The sequence below is a fragment of the Musca domestica genome, unplaced genomic scaffold (genome assembly GCF_030504385.1).
Source record: "Musca domestica strain aabys unplaced genomic scaffold, Musca_domestica.polishedcontigs.V.1.1 17, whole genome shotgun sequence".
Classification (NCBI taxonomy): Eukaryota; Metazoa; Arthropoda; class Insecta; order Diptera; family Muscidae; genus Musca; species Musca domestica.
The window spans coordinates 378,181-399,183 of NW_026712230.1; the positions used below are offsets into that span (position 1 = coordinate 378,181).

The window sequence follows — 21,003 nt, forward strand, 5'->3', positions numbered from 1 at the left end:
ACAGATTTCAGAATGCTAGTTTAACATTTTGCCTTCACGCGTTGGAAAGTTTTTAAAAGTAAAGTCATTAATCGCCAGAAAGTGTCAATGAAGTTTGTTTAAACTTTTTAACTGATTACGTTACAAAAAAGTTCACACAGTGACTATTAAAACTCTTCAAATTTAAATGCAATACATATTCGGTGGAACAATAGAAAATATGATGAATTACTCATTAATATATGTATGTGTAAATGTGGTGGTTTTATGGATATATGAGTCATTGATGAAAAGGAACTAAGAACTAGATCAAACAAGTAAAAATGCATTAAATTTGTACCTTCAACGATAAGTTAAAGAAAATCATTAAAAATAAAAGAATCGGGATTGCAATAAGAGAATAGAGATTCATTTTTTTTTTTTAAATAGAAGTCGGTAATTAAAAAGTCTTAGAAATGCCAATTTCAAATACCAAATAAAACAAACAAAAAAGCAGATAAGTCCGGCTGGGCCGAAATTTGGAAGGAACTTGAAAATTTTCAAAAAAATTCCGAAAAGTACCACTGAAATGAAAACCGTTATATGGGGGTTATGCGAATACGTGGACCTGCATACGATTTTTTTTTGTTTGCCACAGGCTGTTGTGGGCATTAAGAAAATCCAGTACGAAATACGACATGATTCCGGTGAATAATGTTGCTGAAATCATCAAAATACCGATTACCTGCATCAAAATACAGGACCTGCAAACAAACATTTTTGTCATAGGCTGTAGTACCCATTACGAACTTCAAATATGAAATTTGTGGGGTCTAACATGAGTATTACAAGGAGTAACAAACGGAATGACAAACTTATACCTCCATAGTATGGTGGAGGGTATAAAAACTGTTAAAAATGTGCCTAAAATCACCAAGCTACCAAATATTCAAAAGTACCGCCTCATGAGTAATATGGGAACCATTGAGCCTATCTGCCACAGAAGACAGAAACATATGCATATCAAATTTTAAAAAAGTGGCTAAGATAATGCCGGAAATACCGAAATATGGGGGATATAGCAAAACAATTCCCGATAGAGGCAATGAAGTGTCACAGAAGGTAGAACCCCTATGAAATTTAAATCATCATAACCCCTATGAATTTTAAATATGAAAACGTGGACCTATGTACATATACAATGTTCTGCCTCAAGAGGCAGAACCGTTGCAAACTCATGGTGCCGAATATTAAACAATGCCGTTATAAAATTTACTCAAAATCAAAATTTCGATTTAACGGAATTGTGAAGTATTCATTGCATACATTTAATTTCGTTAGATCGTCCAAATACCGATTTGGCTGAAAATTAGTATTTTGGTATCTCCGTGTAGAGAAAACTTTCCGACTGAATATGATTATTATAAATAAAATTTTTAAAAAGGTTTATGACCCTGGGAATTTAAATAAACCCAGTTAAGGCCAAATCGTATTCTAAATACGATTTCTACATAATAAGAGATCACAATTCCCAAATTGGAAAAGATGTTAAAAACATAAAAACCAAACCAATGATTCTGGGTGTAATCCAAATTTAATTTAAATATTACAAAATATATCTCAAATTGCAAGGGTACCGTTTAACATTGTCAAAATTATATAAGACCTTACCAACATTTGCCCCCAAGAACCCAGGATTTCTTTGGGGTTCTGATCTAAAAACGGGTACTATAAGTCTATTTGTCATTTTCCACAACACAAACCGGATATTGTAAAGTGAAATTATAAGAAAATTAGCGGTGAGTTGAAGAAAAGTGCTAGTTTTTCAGAAATAAACAAGCTTTTATATTAGCAAAAATATATTATATTTTTTTTAAATATACATAAGTATACAAATTTCTGTTGCGTTGTTGTTAAAGGGAGATTTGACTCGTATTGGATACGTGTTAAATTAACAGCTAAGAAGCATACATAATTTTCACTTTTTAATGTAATTTGCATAAAACCTATTGTACCTTGATATATTGTTTATTCTGAGATTAATAGTGAAATTTTGGTTAGAATATTTCTTCTTTTGACATTTTCCGACTTGAACAAAATTGTATGTTACTTTCAAGCGTAAAGAATATTTTGACTAGTTACGATATCGTTTAAAGTAAGCTTTTTACTATATTAAAAAAAATACCAAAACGACCCCTTGATTGATTCGCTTCACGATTAAAATTTTTAACCAATATTCCCCCTATATTTTATCTGCAATTTTATTATTAAAATTATACTATTAAAAAAAATTATATTAAAAAAAATACCAGAACGACCCCTTGATTGATTCGCTTCACGATTAAAATTTTTAACCAATATACCCCCCAATGTTTTATCTGCAATTTTGCCTAAGACACTATATATAAAATGTATAGTATCCAAAAAATCTTCATCTGAAAATTTCCAAAAGTGTGGAAGAGCGGGAAATTTCCTCTTCTATTTTGGTTACTTTTCCAAGTAAACTTTCAAAACGCCGATACCATACATAGTATGGAGGGTATTCGTTCTCATTCTGTTTGTAACTCATCGAAATAATCCTTTTAGACATAACAAAGTATTTATTCGTGATCAGCGTAAAATTTTAAGACGTCCGTCCGTCCGTCTGTTTTAATCACAGAGTCAAAACAAATAAACATAGGAAGCAAAAATTTTGTACAGATCAGTATTTTATGTGGAGGCATGTTAAGTTCGAAGATGGGCTATATCGGTCCACGATATCGTATAGCCCCCATACAATTGTACCCCGATATTCGGTATTTTGATGATTTTAGCCACATTTTCTAATGGCATTGTTTGAATATATACACAAGGAGTTCTTTCCGAGTACTTTACCCCTTGGAAGAGAATTTTTCATATAGGTCCACGATATCGTATAGCCCCCATACAACGGTACGCCCCGATATTCGGTGTTTTAATGATTTTAGCAAAATTTTTCAATAAAATTGTCTGAAAGTCTACATAAGGATTTCCTTGTGAGTACTTCATCCCTTGAAAGATTATTCTCTATATAGGTTAACCATATCGTTATCCCCAGTGTGACGGTAGCAACATTTTTAAATTAAATTGTTTAAAAATCCATACTAGAATTTCTTTCTAAGAGCTTTACTCCCAGGAAGAGAAATAAATATCAAGGTATCGTATAGCCCACATACAACGGTACCACCCGATATTCGATATTTTACGATTTAAGGGACGTTATTTACCGGAGTTGTTTCAAATTGCGTACCTAGAATTCGTAATGGGTACTATAGGCTATGACAGAAAATTGTCTATGCAGGTCCAGGCCTTCGTACAAGCCCCATATATCAGTATCTCCTCATTTCTTCATTCATAGTTTGCCGGTTTTGCCGCATAATATTTTTTTGAGTTGCACAGTGCTTTATATATATATATATATATATATATATATATATATATATATATATATATATATATATATATATATTAAAACAAATTAATAAAACTGAAAACACTTTTTTGCCGATTTCTCTAACATCTAGATGTACTCGATTTTTGGATAGATTGCAATGTGAAACCCACATTTATGATTCCACAGGAACAACTTACATGGTTTTGGGCTTATCTCTTTCAAATTGTGAATAAATTGGATTTATAGGTAGAAAGAAGAGCCCAGAATAAACTGGGCTTTCGTCAATCTGCACGCGTTTTCCGACAATTTTAAGGTTTGAAATGGAATTCGTTAGTTAAAATAAAATTTTGATCAGAAAGACTCGCTAATATTATTTTAAAATTAATGCAACTACAATTTATTTAAGAAGAAAATAGATAAAATGAATGAATATATATGATATTATTTTCACAAATTTCAAATGTTGTTGTTGTTTCAAATGGACAAAACCAAGAAATTTCCGACATAACATGCGTATTACAAATAGATTAGTCATCTAGCCAAAGCCGTCAAAAGTTAGTATAATTACCCAAGAGGGACAATTTTTAGATCTCCTTTAAGATTCTTAGGCATCTTCTAAAATATTGAAGAGGTAAATTCTTAAGAAGTGTTAAATTCTGTGTTCGGATTTAAATTTATTTCCCTTCCTTTAGAGACACTTTCAAATGTTTCAATATTGTCAACATAATTTTTTAAATAACCTAATTATTAAATGCATAGTTTAAGCTTTAAATGATCGCCTCTGTAGACTATCTACAAAGAACTATCCTATAGTACCATATATCGATTGTTTTTCCCTTTTTCTGAAAGATTCTTCGAGACTCGTCGTAACAAATTTATTGTATTTAAAATATAAAAGGATAAACTGCATAAAAGTTAATCTCTTGCCTTTAGATTTCTTTGCACTAAGGCAACACTGTTCAACACCGCCGTTACGCAAGAAACGTAAAACCATTTCCATCGTTATTCTCTTAGAGTTCATTAAACACACATATGTGCGTATGTAGTGAGACGAAAACTTTATACAATTTACGATAAAGCCTCATTAATACTTTTATTGACTTAAATTGCTGGCAAAGTATAATAATTTAGTGTCAGTCCATTATTATTAGGCTCGGTCTTGGCTAATGTCGTTATTGTGTTTCGGCTCTTTAATAAATAATGAATAAATAGGCCTGCAAGCATTCAGCGAATGAAATCTACATACACACATACATACCTTGTTCGGAGGTAAAGTTCAATGTCTACAAAGAGAGAAAAAACAAAGTAAGTAGAGATGGTGATGGTGGTGGTAAGAAACGTGTCTTTTTTTGGGCATTAGCAAAATTTGCATATTGTAAATATGTATGTATGGCTGTAAGTGGTATTGGTGAAGAATCAAACGTATTAACAGAGAAATATGTTTGTATGGGTGTGTATGCGTGTAACATAAATAATCAAATTGTGGAGCATGTTGATTTCCATATTTTATCAATTCCCAGACCCTGGAACAGTTCCTCTCCGTTCACTTTGAACCTTGCGAAGAAAGTTTACACTCTCGATTATTAATGTGACTTTTATTTATTCCTTGGGGAGTTGCAGTCGAACCCTCATAAAACATTTCTGCCCAGAAAACCACAAAGTACGAAGACACATCCCCAGTGTAAGTGAAATGTTAATATTCCGGGCCAAACTTTGGCGTTTTGGTTTTTGTGGTTTTGCCGGCTGTCAAAGAATGTCGATTAAAAAATTCCAAAGTTGCAAATACCAAATTCCTGACAAATAACATAATCTCTCATCCAATATTTGCTAGTCGTTTTTTTTTCTACTGTCAAGATAATAGCAGATAAGAGGCTATATCAATAGATATTTAAAAATATATTATATGTAATGCACAGCTACCAGTAAAAGATTTAAACTTTCTTCTCCTGGATGTGGTGAAAGCCTCGAACGGCTGATGTCATGCATATTTGTGTTGTAACCACTTCTGGTCAGTGGGCAAACGGAAGAATATCTCGGCAAAGTTTTTAAATAAGTCATAAACTTGGCTGGTCGTCGGCTATTGCTGAAATGGATGTTGACTTTCGGAAAAACGAACTTTTTCACTTTGCTAGATGGCTTTAAAGCATTTCCGTGTTCGGCATGACAGTTGTGGTGGACATTAAGTACGAACGAAGTTTGTGATATACGAGCATTTAACAGTAATACATTCCCAAAATAACTGTTAATGGTAATGTCAGCAATAAATGCATATCCATGAGAGAATTTAAATGGAATGTTTTTTGAAATCTAAGTATGAACATGTTCATATATTCATATACGGAGGTCGGTTATGTTCATTTTTTTGCGATATTCAGAAGCTTAGCACAAAAAAGCTACTCACATGATTTTGACAAATTAAATTTGTCTAATCAAGTCTTTTGCCTTTTATGATATAATTCTTTGACAGTAATAGTTAGACTTTTTTATACCCTTTTATATATATATATATATATATATATATATATATATATATATATATATATATATATATATATATATATATATATATATATATATATATATATATATATATATATATATATATATTATTGATAAGCATAAAATTCTATTTAGCGATGTCCGTCCGAGCGTCTGCCCGAGTGATTGATAAAATTTTACTCAAATGTATATTATATCTCCAGGACTTTTGGTATTGAAAATGGGCCATGTAGGTCTACGTTTTGGTTTTTGGTATAGCCCCCATATAACGGCACCTCCGATATTCGGTATTGTGATGATTTTAGCGACATTATTTACCGGAATTATTACAAATTTTGTATTTGAAGTTCGTTTTATAACCCCAATAATAATCCCTATATTCAATATTTTGATGATTTTAGCTACATTATAAACTGATTTTTTCAAGTTTCTCATTTGAATATTGTAATAGCTTATGACAAAAGTTACCCATGCAGATCCACGTCGTCGTACAGATCCTAATATACGGCTGTGTTCGGTATTTTTATACCCTCCACCATACTATGGAGGGTATATTAATTTTGTCATTCCGATTGTAACTGCTCGAAAAACTCATGTCTGACCCAACAAAGTATATATATATATTCTTGAAGCCGATGGGATCTCCAGCATCACCAATAATTGCAGATTTGGTTATGGAATCATTGCTCAACGAAAGCTTGCAAAGATTACAATCAAAACCAAAGATACTGACGAAATACGTGGATGATTTGTTTTTAATTATAAGGGAAGATGCAATACAAGAAACGCTGACAGTACTAAATAGTTTCAACAAAAACATTAAATTTACTTTGGAAGAAGAATGCGACGGAAAAATCCCATATTTGGACACATTAGTAATAAGAAATGCAAATAATACGATAAATATAAATTGGTATCAAAAACCTACAGCGTCAGGTAGAATAATAAATTACTACTCTAAACACACAAAACGAACAATCAATACAGCGAAAAACTTAATAAATAGAGTACTAACAATAAGCGACGAACAATTTCATTTCCAAAACAAATTAAAAGTAAAAGACATTCTAATTAATAATAACTTCCCATTACATATAACCAAATCCCTAATTGAAAATTATTATAAGAATAAACATTCAAGTCGAGATTCGCAGAAAACAGACCCGCCGAAGATATACAAATCCCTGATATATTTACCGAATATATCAGAAAGATTGGAAAATCAGAAATATATGACAAAAATAAATACACAATAGCACATAGCTCACATAACACAACAAAATCTTTATTCACAAACATGAAAAGTAAAATTCCAAAAATGGACAAACATAATGTAGTTTACAAAATTGAATGTGGTGGTAACAAGGAAGAAAGTTGCGGAAAACTTTACGTTGGCACAACAAAAAACTAACTAAAAACTAGGATGTCAGCACACAAATCAGACATCAAATTAAGAAACAATAATTCGATACAAAAAACAGCGTTAGCCGAACACACCCAAGATCGATGACGTGAGAGTGTTACAAACGGATCATCACTACAACAAGAGACTAACGATAGAGATGCTTCACATCAATAGTTTATCAACAACAAAGAGAATAAACAGCAAAGCAGACACGGACAACACAGCTTACTGCTACAGGCATTTAACAAAAAGAGATCGTGCAATATGCAAATAATTATCAGTGCAATAGTAACACTTGACGGTAGTAGTCACACTACGCTAGTTTTAAGTTTATTATTTTAATTATTTGCAAGTAAGCGCTTTTTTACGTGTTTATGTCCTGTGCTGTGATAATGTTAATATGTTGTATGTTTTGTTATTTAATTTGTAGATCAGCCTGAAGACGAAACTCAAAGAGCTTCGAAATATTGAAAAAAAAAAGAATAAATAATTTAAAAACCAAAAAGTTTGACCTCAAGCTCAAATAATTGCTTTTATTAACTATCCAAAAGGTTGAAAAACCATAGAAAATATTCTTGATCAGCGTAAAATTCTGAGACGATTTAGCCATGTCCGTCTGTCTGTCTGTCTGTTGTAATCTTTCGAACGAATTGAGATAGAAGGCTAAAATTTTGCACACATGTATATTTTGCCAGTAGGCAGGTTAAGTTCGTCTATTTTAGCGACATTATTCACCGGAATTGTTTCAAATTTGGTATTTGAAGTTCGAAATGGGTACCTTCCAAACTTGGTATTTGAAGTTCGTAATAGATACTGCAGCATAAAACAGAAAATGGGCCATGTAAGTCCACGTCTTTGTATAGCCCCCATATACCGTACCCCCAATATTCTGTATTTTAATGATTTTAGCGACATTATTTACCAGGATTGTTTCAAATTTCGCACGTGAAGTTCGTAATGGATACTTTAGCCCATGCCAGAAAATTATCTGTGCAGGTCCAGGTCTTCGTATAGCCCCCATATAACGATACCCCCTATATTCGGTATTTTGATGATTTTAGCTAATTTGTATGCAATCCTGAGAATTTTTTATAGAGCCAAATTCAGAATTTCTCTTGATATTGACGTTCTTCTCCCCAAATTGTACTGAGTCAGAGAAGAATTTCACAATTTTCAATGATCATAGTCTTTTGATTTGAAAAATACAAAATTCCATTCAACTGAGAATAATTTTGGACTCACATATACCTGAGAATAGTGACCCTAACACATATATTAATACCGATTTAATTAACGCATATTGTCACCTGTCGGAAATAAAGATAAATATATACGAGGGTGTACAAATGTTTGATATTGTTTAAACTCAAATAAGAGCGTAAATACGCTTCAATTGTCAAGAAGTGTTGCAGCCCAATTTGAATGTATCGGTATCAATATATGTGTTAGGGTTACTCTTCTTATGTATATGTGAGTCCAAAATTATTCTCAGTTGAATGGAATTTTGCATTTTTTAAATCAAAAGACTATGATCATTGAAAATTGTGAAATTCTTCTCTGACTCAGTACAATTTGGGGAGAAAAACTTCAATATCAAGAGAAATTCTGAATTTGGCTCTATAAAAAATTCTAAGGATTGCATACAAATTAACATGGACAGATGGAGGGCCACATATCGCTACATCGACTCAGCTTCTCCATATATGATGACTGGTATGCTACTTCGTTGGACCAACTTTACGAAATGTTTCAAAAGTCTTTACTAAAGCACAGTTATAACAATCTCTCCACGTATAGCATATAAAAGAGTCTGCCAAAGACTCTCTATTTGGAAACCTTTCAGCGGACAAATTTGGCCGTGTAAGAAATGTTAGCATGAAAACCAGCTTCTGATTTTGAAGAGTACTTTATTTCTCTCAAAATTATTAAATAAATATTCTCCTCTGCTAGTTTTTATACCCTCCACTATACTTAGTATGAAGGTATATTAAGTTTGTCATTCCGTTTTGTAACTCATCGAAACAATAATTTTAAATCTAACCAAGTTTATATATAAAATTTTATGTGGAGCTAAAATTTTGCACCGATCAGTCTTTTGTCTGCAAACAGGTCAAGCTTGAAGATGAGCTTTATTGGTCCACAATATCGTATAGCCCTCATACAATGGTACCTCCCTTTATCCGGTATTTTGATGACTTTAGCCAGATTTTCCAATGGAATTTTCTTAAAATTAACAAAGCAATTTCTTCTGAGTGCTTTGCCCCCTGAAGAGATTTGTTTACATAGGATATCGCATAGCCTTCACATAACGGCACCCCCCAGGTATAGTAATGATTTTAGCCACATTTTTTAATTGAATCGTCTGAAAATCCACACAAGGAGTTCCTTGTTAGTACTTTATCCTTTGGAAGAGAGTTGCATATCTAGGTTAACGATATCCTATAGCCCTCATATATATTTTCTATATAGGTCCACGATATCGGTTCCCCCCAACTATTCGGCATTCGGCACCGAAATTGTTTCAAATTCCATATTTAAAGTTCGAAATTGGAACTACAGCCGATGACAAAATTACTTATGCTGAACCAGGTCTTCTTATAGCCCCCATATAATGGTTTTCATTTGAGCGGTATTTTTCGACGGAATTTTTTGGAAAATTTTCAAGTTCCTTCAAAATGGTGGAGCTTATTAAAAGCACGCCCGAACCAAACTTAGCTGCTTTTTTAACTGTTCCCATTAAAACGTTCGGGAAGAGAGCTTAATAAAATTACTGTGTCAATTATGATAGCTTGCAAGTGTTCGGTGGAAGTGTTAATTTACACTTCTAAATGTTCATGTGTTATATATTTAAAATTTTTGCTCAAAACCTTTGCTGTGTGCGTTTCTTACTATAATATATATTGGGCCATTTACAATCATACTCTCATGGCAATTCATTGACCTGAAATCAATAAAAAAATAACAATAATACTGCATAAATAGTTTTTACATCAAATTAAGAAAAAAACTAATGCAAAACATAAATTTAGTGGAAAATTATTTATGCGTGAATAAATAACTCACTAATTAAATTATAATAAGTAGTTGTTTGTGCGTTGTAGTTGTAGTTGCTTCGCCTGTAATAGTTGTGGCTAAATTTATGCAGTGTTTACTTTTAGGAAATATTAAACAAATAAAAAATTGTATGTTTACTGCATCGGAATAAATACAAGTTTAGGTTACAAATCGATTCTGTTGCTTTTTAACTGGAAATAACATTTTGGGCCGTAATAAAGTTAGATGATCGGCTTTCGACTTAAAAAAAATAATAAATAAGATTGGGTATTGGCTTCAGGCCTTTGTGAGCATACGCAATTAATACAAATACAAGAACGGGTTTAAATGGTATATATACACAATAAGCGGATACGCCAAGATAGACTCCTGTTTAGGATTGGATTTTTACATTTAAGAACCTCTAAAGTCCACCTAGTCAAATCTGTTCGTCAGTTGCCTGATTTCTCTGTCTACCTGACGGGGGCAAATGGTAACTCACGAAGGTATTACATTTTTTCCAAAGTTTGCACACCGTAATAGTTTTATCAACTTAAAAGCAAGTTTTTAGAGCAACCATTTCAGTCCACTCACTTAAGCACTTCCCGAATCCATAATATGTAAACAAAAATTGAATCTCATACATCGCTTATGAAGCCGATTTGGTTTAAACTTTAATGTTTAGATTCAGATTTCATTTCAGACATATACGTTTTGAAAATAGAGTTTTATGACAGTTTTCAACGGAATTGACCTGCTTTCGACGAAGTATATTTATTAACAAACAGCACACGATTCTTTGTCGATTTAGCCATGTCCGTCTGTCTGTGGAAATCGCTCTAGATTCCGAACGGAATGAAACAGGTGACAAAATTTAACTTTTTGCAAATGGGACAAATAGCTCCTCGACTTTTATATCGTTATACGGGCAATACTGGGGTTCTAATTATATTTTTCAAACAAACGGACAGAAAACCCTTCGCATAAAGTCCATATAAGTCCCTATATAACGGATTCTCCCGATATTCGGTATTTAAACGATTTTAGGTACATTTTTAAAAAGAGAGAGTTCGTAATAGGGCCCACTTTCTGTGGCAGATAATTGTCTTTCCATGTCCACGTCTTTGTGTATATACCATATGACAGAATCCCATGATTTCGGTAGCTGAGCCTGTTACAGTTGTACGGATTTTTGAAAACGTTCTGTTTTTCGTGGCTGACGACGTGATTTTTATATTACTCATGTTTCAGAGGGAATAATACACAATAATTGTTTTTCTTCCTTACTATGATAATACAAGCTGCAACTACTTGAAAGTAGGATGGTTGAACCAGTCAATTATTTTTCGATTTATGCTAATATATGCAAATCCACTAATCATAGTAAATGAGCGAGGTATTCAGAAACATTTTTGACACTTTATATGAGTTTACTGTGGCGTATAAGCTCAGGAGTAGGTAGATTTATTGATCATACGCACCAGCAGAAAAAACATCCTGTTTCGATATTGTGTGTCTTTTTACACGACATTTGTAACAATTGTTACAAAGTTTTCTTACGTGTTGTCTTTTCACACAGAGAACAAGTGCAAAACGGGAAGTTTACAGGATGTTATTGGAGAAACATTAGATCTAAAATTTTGCATGTGTTCCTAAATGTTGTCTTTTGGTACTCTCCCAAAAGAACTTACTTAGCATTACAACAAAAATGTTCAACCTGTACTTAACAGAGCTTATAACTTCTTCTGTACCAATATGAAATGCTGCTACTAAGTACTCGAATAAACAAACTATGTGTCCCAACTGTAACACCAAATTTAATTCAAGATCATGAAAAATATATCTATATATATCTATATAAAAATATATATTTTTAGAGCAATGAATTTAGAATCGCCTTGCCTACAACTTCGCTGGGTACTTCAAACTTTCGCATAAGTGTCAATAGATTAACAATAAGCAACTACTCCTTTAATTTAACTGTCATAGGTTAGTATTCATTTACAAGTTCTGCGTATCAAAAATTTCATTTGAAATTACTTTAACTATTATCGTCATTTTAATTACTCAATTACCAATTCTTAAGTAGTGACATTTGATTCGGCGGATGAAGCGATTAGAAACACTTTGGTTTTGCCCAAAACTTCGTTCAGTTCTCTTTGCAAAACAAACACAAAGCCATTTAACACGTTGTTTACACAAGCTACCCCCATATAGAAATCCTCTCCTTGAAAGGGACAAAAACTTTTAAGCCTCCAGGCATTAGAAGTTTCCTTGTTAACCGGAATTATTGGGACCAACTTCATTTATTGCACTTGTAAACAAGTTGTATGGGCCATTTTAGTAAAAACTCGTACTATCCCCAGGCCAAGGAGCAGTTGACCTCAATTAAAATATTTTATGGCACATAATATTGTCCGAAGAAAATAACACCAACAACACCATGCCATGCCAGGGCAGGGCATGCCAGACCAGGCCAGGCGAAAGAAGAAAAACAACAACATGACGCCAATTTAAAGCAACAAGGACAATCTAATGTTTTTTAATTGTCACTATCTGAGGGCATTTAACCCTTTGTGTAGCTATGTTGTCGTTGTCATTGTCATAGCCCAGTGTGAATGACAAAGCACTACCAATGGCCGACATTCGCACCGCTCCATGTAGGTCTCTCACTGCCAGCCAAGTTATATCCCCACAATGCGCGCCAGCGCTACGGTCTGAGTTAAAATGTTGTTTACACACACATACACAAACATTAATACATACTTGCTTATCTTCGAAAAAAGCCTATTGTTTGCGTCCGTCACCGCCAGGATGATGGACATTCATGTGTCAAAGAGTCTTTAGCATGTGCGGATGTGTGCGTGTGTATGTTTACCATGGCTAAAGGCAAATATTATAACAATATCTTTTGTTATTGTGACCATTAATAACAACAAAATAAGTTTATATACAAATGCCGATTACATGTACACAACCATACATACGTACATAAACATGGTTAGTATGTATGGTTATAACAAAGTACACACAGTGGGCAAACAATTTGATTTCATTAATTTGTTTAACATTTCAAAGGCTTATGTGAACATCAATCAGAAACCAATTAAGATATAATCATGAAATATTTATAAGTTGTTATCCCCAAGGGGAATCAATTGTAATCTCTTTAGAGGGATAGAGAGAGAGAGAGAGAAAATCAACGACGTATTAAAATATCTCTGTAATAAATTTATTCTTATATTTATTGAATCACCGTAACTATTTTTCTACGGGTAACTATTATATCGCCATAAAAATTTGGCACTGGCCATTAATTGTCAAACAATTGTTCAACATGATTACTGTAGCACCAAAACTATAGAGATATTTATTACATCTCTATGTAAGATTTAGACTGGTACAAGGTATATATTTTTATCTAAGTAAGATTAAGCAATGTATTTCAGTAGTGAATCCAGTTGCACATAGTTGCAAGACACTCTCCACAAAAGGATTTGCTATTCGAAATTTAATAAATTAATAGTCATTTTCTACCCGATTATGCGGAAATTATTCCTTTTTGAGTTCTCATTGAAAATAGATTAATATTATTATGTATCTCCATATAAAGATGAGAATCCTGATTCTGGGTTTTTCGAAACTGAAATTATTCTTATGATACATTTTCATTGTAGGTAGGTTAGGTTGAAAAGAAGGGCGAAGCAATTCGCCACATGCCATGTTGGGCATATACTTAAGCCAGTATTGGCCCGCTGTGCGCTCTTCATTATAGGTATATTAATGTGGAATATTTCCAATTTTTTAAAACAATACATCGTAGTTTTCATTATTTTTTCTGATATTTGGCACATTTATTCTTCACGCAAGATTTGGAAAAACTGCTAATGACACTAAATACCTGGAAATTTAAAACTCTCTGATTACAATGAAAGAAACTCTAATGATATTGAATTATAATTGAACTACTTAAAATATTACAATTATTAAGATTTCAGATAACTGTGTTCGCAAGAAGGGTATTTTATATTGCATATGTATATTTTTGATCCAATTTAGTGTAGAAATCCTTTTCATATATATACCCTACACCGCATTATGGTAGGGGTATTATGTCTTTTGGCATTTGTTTGTAACATGGAGAAGTTAGTTAATAACATTCTGGGTGGTCTATCTGGGTCCGTCCGTCTGTCCATGCATTTTTGAGAACAAAATGCGGGTCGCAATGGCTAATATCAACCCAAATGGATTGAATTTTGACACATCCTACGAAATTCAGCCCAAAGCAAGTACACACAATTTGGTGAAAATAGGTTTAGATATAGCTATAGCTCCTGTGTTTTTCATCCGATTTGTGGTCCCTCACGTGCGTAATATGTCCCTCACGTGCGTAATATGCACTCCACAACAATGTTAATGATAATTATTACCGAGCATCAGAAATACCTCTGCCAATTTATATACATTCGATTTTATGGTGTTTGAATTGATTTTTTCCTCTTCAGTCGAATTTTACAATTTGGTGAAACTCGGTTTGGTATATATATTGCTCCAATAAATATTTTTTTATACCCTCCACCAAAAAAGGTATGGAGTGTATATTATGTTCGTCATTCCGTTTGTAACTCATCGAAATAATCATTTTAGACCCAACAAAGTATATATTCTTGATCAGCGTAAAATTCTAAGACGATTTAGCCCTGTCCGTCCGTCTGTCCGTCCGTCTGTCCGTCCGTCCGTCTGTCCGTCTGTTGTAATCACGCTACAGTCTAAACGAATTAAGATAGGAAGCTAAAATTTTGCACAGATCTCTCTTTTGCAGGCAGGTCAAGCTCGAAGATGGGCTATATCGGTCCACAATATCGTATAGCCCCCATATAACGGTACCCCCCGGTATTCGGCATTTTGATGATTTTAGCCATATTTTTCAATGGAATTGTCTAAAAATCCACACAAGGAGTTCCTTGTGGGTACTCGGCAGAGAATTATCTGTATAGGTCCACAATATCGTATAGCCCCCATATAACGGTACCCCCCGATATTCGGTATTTTGATGATTTTACAAACATTTTTCAACGGAATTGTCTGAAAATCCACACAAGGAGTTCCTTGTGGGTACTTTATACCTCGGCAGAGAATCATCTATATAGGTTCCTTGTAAGTACTTTACACGCAGACATAGATTTGTCTTTATAGGTTCACAATATCGTATATCCCCCATATATCGGCACCTTCCTATTTTAGATATTTTAAAGATTTTGAAAGAATTTTTATTGGATTTAATTTTTTTGAAAATTTTCTAATTCGTTCCAAATGGTGGAGGGTATTCAAAGTTCGGCCCGGCCGAACTTACTGCTTTTTTACTTGTTTAATATAATCTTGGTACGATCTACTTTACATAAATTCCCGATATACAGGTTGAGATGAAAAAACTGCAATCAACTTCAGACTACTGTCATTTCTAAGCAACTTGTCCGACAGCTGTTAAAATTATTCCAATAGCTGCTCATTATATTGTTTACAAGCGAACAAAAGCATTTTGGTGAGAATTTTCCAGAGAAAAAGTTTTTCGTGATGGAGTTCAAGCATGATAGTGTGATTTCTTTATATTTGGCTGGAAAACCGATGAGAAACATTCGTTGTCCAGCAGTTTGTAAATAAACAAAATGATCGTGTTACTTGCCAAAGAGGTCAGCTGAAAATATGCACCTTCGGTTGGTCCCCGGAACTCAAGCGCCGGCCATGGTGATGGTGTATCCGCCATAACAGCCGATGGTCGTTCGGTGGCATCAGAATAAATGCCGAATATTATCGCGAAAATATTCTGGAGGGTGTTTAAAGCCTTGGACACGCAAACATTTTAGCCGCAGACCTTGGACATTCCAACAGGACTCAGAACCATCGCACTCAGCACGCGCCGCCCAAGAATGGTTACAAAATGAGGTTCCTCGCTTAATTTTCAGTGCACAGTGCACTTAATTTTCAGTGCACAGTGCACAAAATACCGCAGAGCAACATTCGGGCAGCGTATGACGGTTTCATTGGCCGTTTGAAGGCCATAATTTGTGCCAAAGGTGACCAATTCAAACAAATCTAAACTTATTATAAAATTTGATGCTATTTCCGATATTTTTGCTTTCATTTAATAAAATTTAAAAAAAAATGTAAAAATTATGGAATTTGACTTTGTTGCAGTTTTCTTATCTCACCCTGTAGTGTCTTTAATATTACCCGCAAAGATCCGGGGAATATGTTTATATTTTTGAGCCCTTTTCTGCAATAGCATTCAAAATTTTTCATTACGATGTGATAATATTAATTCTGAATATTCTACGAATATCGAATTTTACTATAGGTCTGAGAGTACACTAAAAGTCCAAACCCACCTAAAAGTCGGAAATCGGTAAAAATATACCAAAAATTAACACATAATTTTTGGATTTCTGATTCTGTCTCATATTTTCAGCTATGCTTTCGTAATCTATCAGGTTCTTCTGTAATTTAAAAAAAAAAATAATTTTGTCGCAAATTTTGGCGTTTTTATCATATATTTGTTCTCCGTTTCCCATTTTTTGTGCAAAATTATGGTGCAGCAGTTTTTTTATCTCATCCAGTATTAGCTTTTTTTGATTGCGACAAAAAAAGATATAGATATATTCTTTGATTCTAATAAATTTAGTCGATTCCGATCTTGAATACACTTCTTTACCTCTTTCTCCCACTGTACGTTCAACTATTAGGAACGCAATAAGTTCAGAAAATGGGTATGAATGGGAAAAATATAATGAAATGTTTATAATAAAAGACGCATGGAAATAAACGGCGTTGGTAATTGAAAGGGGAACAGACAGCAGCGAGCAGAGAGCAGCGCCAACAGCGTCGACACCACAAACAACAACGCCTGTAATAGCAGCAGGAACATTCACCCAGGCAATGTCGACATTTTGACAGCTTGTTATGACAACAAAAACTTGGCTTTTAGAACTGTCATGGTAATAAAAACAGTAACATCAACGCCAACAACAACGAAAAGAAAATTGTAGTAAACCGAAGACAACAGCAGAAATACTGCAAAACCAAGAAGGAACGAACGTCTTCACCAAAATGCGAAAAAAAAGTATTTTGTTCTGGTTGGGGTTTCAGCCATTTTATGTAGGTTTATGGAACACGACAACTTGTACACACACATACATACCCATCCACATGTATTTATGTATTGGCCACATATATTGTTAAATTACATCCTTATGCGATTGTGGTGTGTGTTAGGTAGTATGTCTCGTTGTAACTGGAACAAGAACACACATACACACACACTTAAAGTTGAGCAAACAGTTGTTCATCTGCGAGCATGTGCATTTACGCTGACAAAGAAACAGCGGCAGACAGTCAATTCAAAAATTGGTCAATGTCATTGACTCTTTCATGGTAGGGTAGGCAGACAAAGTAGAGCAATTTTGTTTCGTTCTCTGTTAAATTTCCACATTTATAGCAGTTGCATAAACGAGAATGCTGAGATGCCCCACAAAGATGCAGAGGATTGAAAATTAAATAATGAATCAAGTGAACACTGTGGTAGGTTAGGTCGGGGTAAAATTTGTATACCCTCCTTCTATAATGCTTCCCTTTGAGCCAAACACTCACGGTACAATACGGAGGTAGAACATTCTTCCTATCAGAATTAATTCAAAATTAATTAATTCAAAATTAAGTATCGCAAAAAAAGAAAAATATGATCCAACATTTCAATCTTTCAATTCCTTGACAAAACTTGCTAATATCTTTAATACGTGCCCGGCAATGTACGTTTCTTCCAATCATTAATTTTAAAAATGTTTTTTCAAAACAATGGATACATACACAAAATTGGCAGAATTCGGGCACAATTAGAAAAAATTGTAATCAACTGGTATATGTCTATTTTATCTTTTCATTGTACCACGTAAACACTCAAGTTTTAGTTAATTTGGTCGGAAATTTTGTCCGTTCCTCCATACAAAAGAATATATGATTTAGAGAATCATTGAAATAAAGAGTAAAAATGGGATCTCTGACGAATATATCGGGGTGTTGCAAACAGAATAACAAAATTAATATGCCCCTTTCCCCCTTTTTACTCATGCCACTAAGACAAAATGTATGAGATCGACTCATCTGTAAATTAACCTTTGCCCTACTGCATGAATTAATAAATGTAATTTCAGATATTCGCTATACACACACTCCCTCACCACCCCCAGCGCGGAATAATTAAAGAAGATAATACATGACAACTGTTGTTTATCAATGTTCTTTATGAGCAGAAGTAGTATTGAATTAAATATCAACAGGTTTTGTCCTTCTTAATATTGTATTATCTCTGTCACATCAAATTAGACTAAACTAAATAAATTAATACCATCCGCTCAGATCCCCACCAACATATTATTTGGAAAGGAACTTCGCAAAAATTATATTCTTAAAGGAATGTGCGTGTTGTAGGTAACGGACAGTGGCGTCGTAAATCAAAGCACCCTCCCCCCCCCCCCCCCTCATACATAACCTTAGATACTTATGGTGACTGATGAAGACAAAGTGAACTTGTTCAAATTTCCAACAAAAATTTATGTCGAATGTGTTTGGCCCCCAGAGGATAAAGAACAGGACAACATGTCAATAAAAAATTACCATGCAACAGAACATTAATACAAATCAAAGAACCCACAATACGACAAGTTTACACGAATCCCTTTTTTATCGCAAACATACACACAGAGATACATGCACACAAACACACAACGTTTCATGCCACTTAGCCATGGGACATTTCTGATGTGTGTTGCAAGCACGCAATTCCTCCTCACCTCACACCTGTACCGAACGTAGTCGGTGCTGTCGTCGTCGTCGCATTAAAACTACCTTGACGTTTGCTTGTCACAAAAAAGAGCCAAGAAATATCTACACGTAATCAATCACAGCTAATTTATTACAATGTGTTTTTCTATTGCCCGACGACCAATAAAGACATGGTGGAATAAAACTGTTTTATGGGTCTCCCAAGGAACGGAGTGCGTGCAGCGTAGTTTTTGTTCCAAAGAAAAGAGAATATCAAAACAAAGTTGTAATTTAAGAATAAATTTTCTAATAATGAGGTGAAGGTTGGATATCCATCAAAACGAATTTGTGTATGTGTATGTCTGTCTAACCAAAATTTTATGGAATTTTCTTGGAAGATGAATTTTGCAAAACTTGGAATGTTTGGGGATTTTTTTATATCACTCAGTTGACAATGTTTATTTTTTTTTACCTGAACACATTTTTGGTTTCTTTAAGATAGGAACATGTACCTTTAAACTTCTAATTCTCGCTTAGGGTATTCCAACATGAAAAATATCCAAAGTCAAAATAAAATAATATACGATATGGTATGGTAATAGACGAATGAATGGCGATAGTTAAATCATCTTAGAATTCGAAAACATCAACAGTGTTCTCTGCTTTCTTTCTGTGAAAAACAATGAGCTGCGATCATTTATTACGAGAGAATAACGGGTTTCGTCAGTGAGTGTCTTCCAAAGCGTGCGATAGTGCTTGTTTGTAAAGAAAAAATTAGTGGTGGCGTCAACTTAATAATCGATTTAAGTAAATTAAATTTAATACTTTTGGAATCAGAAATATTTTACAATAGTGAATAACATTCTAAAGATAATTTTATAACTTAAAAACAAACAAATCAAACATTTTTCTGTTATATTATTTAATGCCGACATTAGGAATAGAAAAAAGAGATTTGCCAGTAGTCGGCAGGAGGTGCCGATTACTAGAAAAATATAATTTTTGACCAATTTCACCAAAACTTGAGAAAAGTATTAAAAAATAATCCAGAAACTACTCAAATAAAAAAATAGTTTTGTGTCGGCAGTTGCTTTTATTTGTGCTTTTTGACCAACTATTCTAAATTAAGTAGGTTTTTTAAATCAGCTATTTGATGTATTAGATAGCGGTGGCATTTTTGAAAAAAAAAAATGTTGGCTATCTAAAGGAAAAAGACCAATTTACAAATTCCAAATAAAGAAAGGTACTTTTTTATACCCTCCACCATACTATGGAGGGTATATTAACTTTGTCATTCCGTTTGTAACTCCTCGAAATACTCATGTCAGACCCAACAAAGTATATATATTCTTGATCAGCGTAAAATTCTAAGTCGATTTAGCGATGTCCGTCTGTCTGTCTGTCTGTCTGTCTGTCTGTCCGTCTGTCTGTCTGTCTGTCTGTCTGTCTGTCTGTCCGTCTGTCTGTCTGTCTGTTGTAATCACGCTATCTTTCGAATAAATTGAGATAGATGGCTAAAATTTTGCACACATGTTTATTTTTCCAGTAGGCAGGTTAAGTTCGTAAATGGGCCATGTAGGTCCACGTTTTCATATAGCTCCCATATAACGGTACCTCCGGATATTCGGTATTTTGATGATTTTTGCGACATTATTCACGGGAATTGTTTCAAATCTGGTATTTGAAGTTCCAAATGGATACTACACCCTAAGACAGAAAATTGTCTTTGCAGGTCCACGTCTTCGTATAGCCCCAATATAACGGTACCTCCCTATATTCGGTATTTTGATGATTTTAGCGACGTTATTCACCGGAATTGTTTCAAATTTGGTATTTAAAGTTCCAAATGGATACTACACCCTAAGACAGAAAATTGTCTGTG

At 33.8% G+C, this 21,003-nt stretch overlaps 1 protein-coding gene across 2 annotated transcripts in view; it reads right to left on the bottom strand.

Moving 5' to 3' along the window:
* Positions 1–21,003, bottom strand: part of LOC131801555 (zwei Ig domain protein zig-8-like) — a 356,956-nt gene that overhangs the window by 199,959 nt on the left and 135,994 nt on the right. For both annotated transcript variants that reach the window (XM_059120326.1, XM_059120325.1), the window contains exon 4: positions 4,629–4,653. The gene's annotated coding sequence lies outside the window, so the exon portion shown is untranslated. The remainder of the gene's footprint in view (positions 1–4,628; positions 4,654–21,003) is intronic.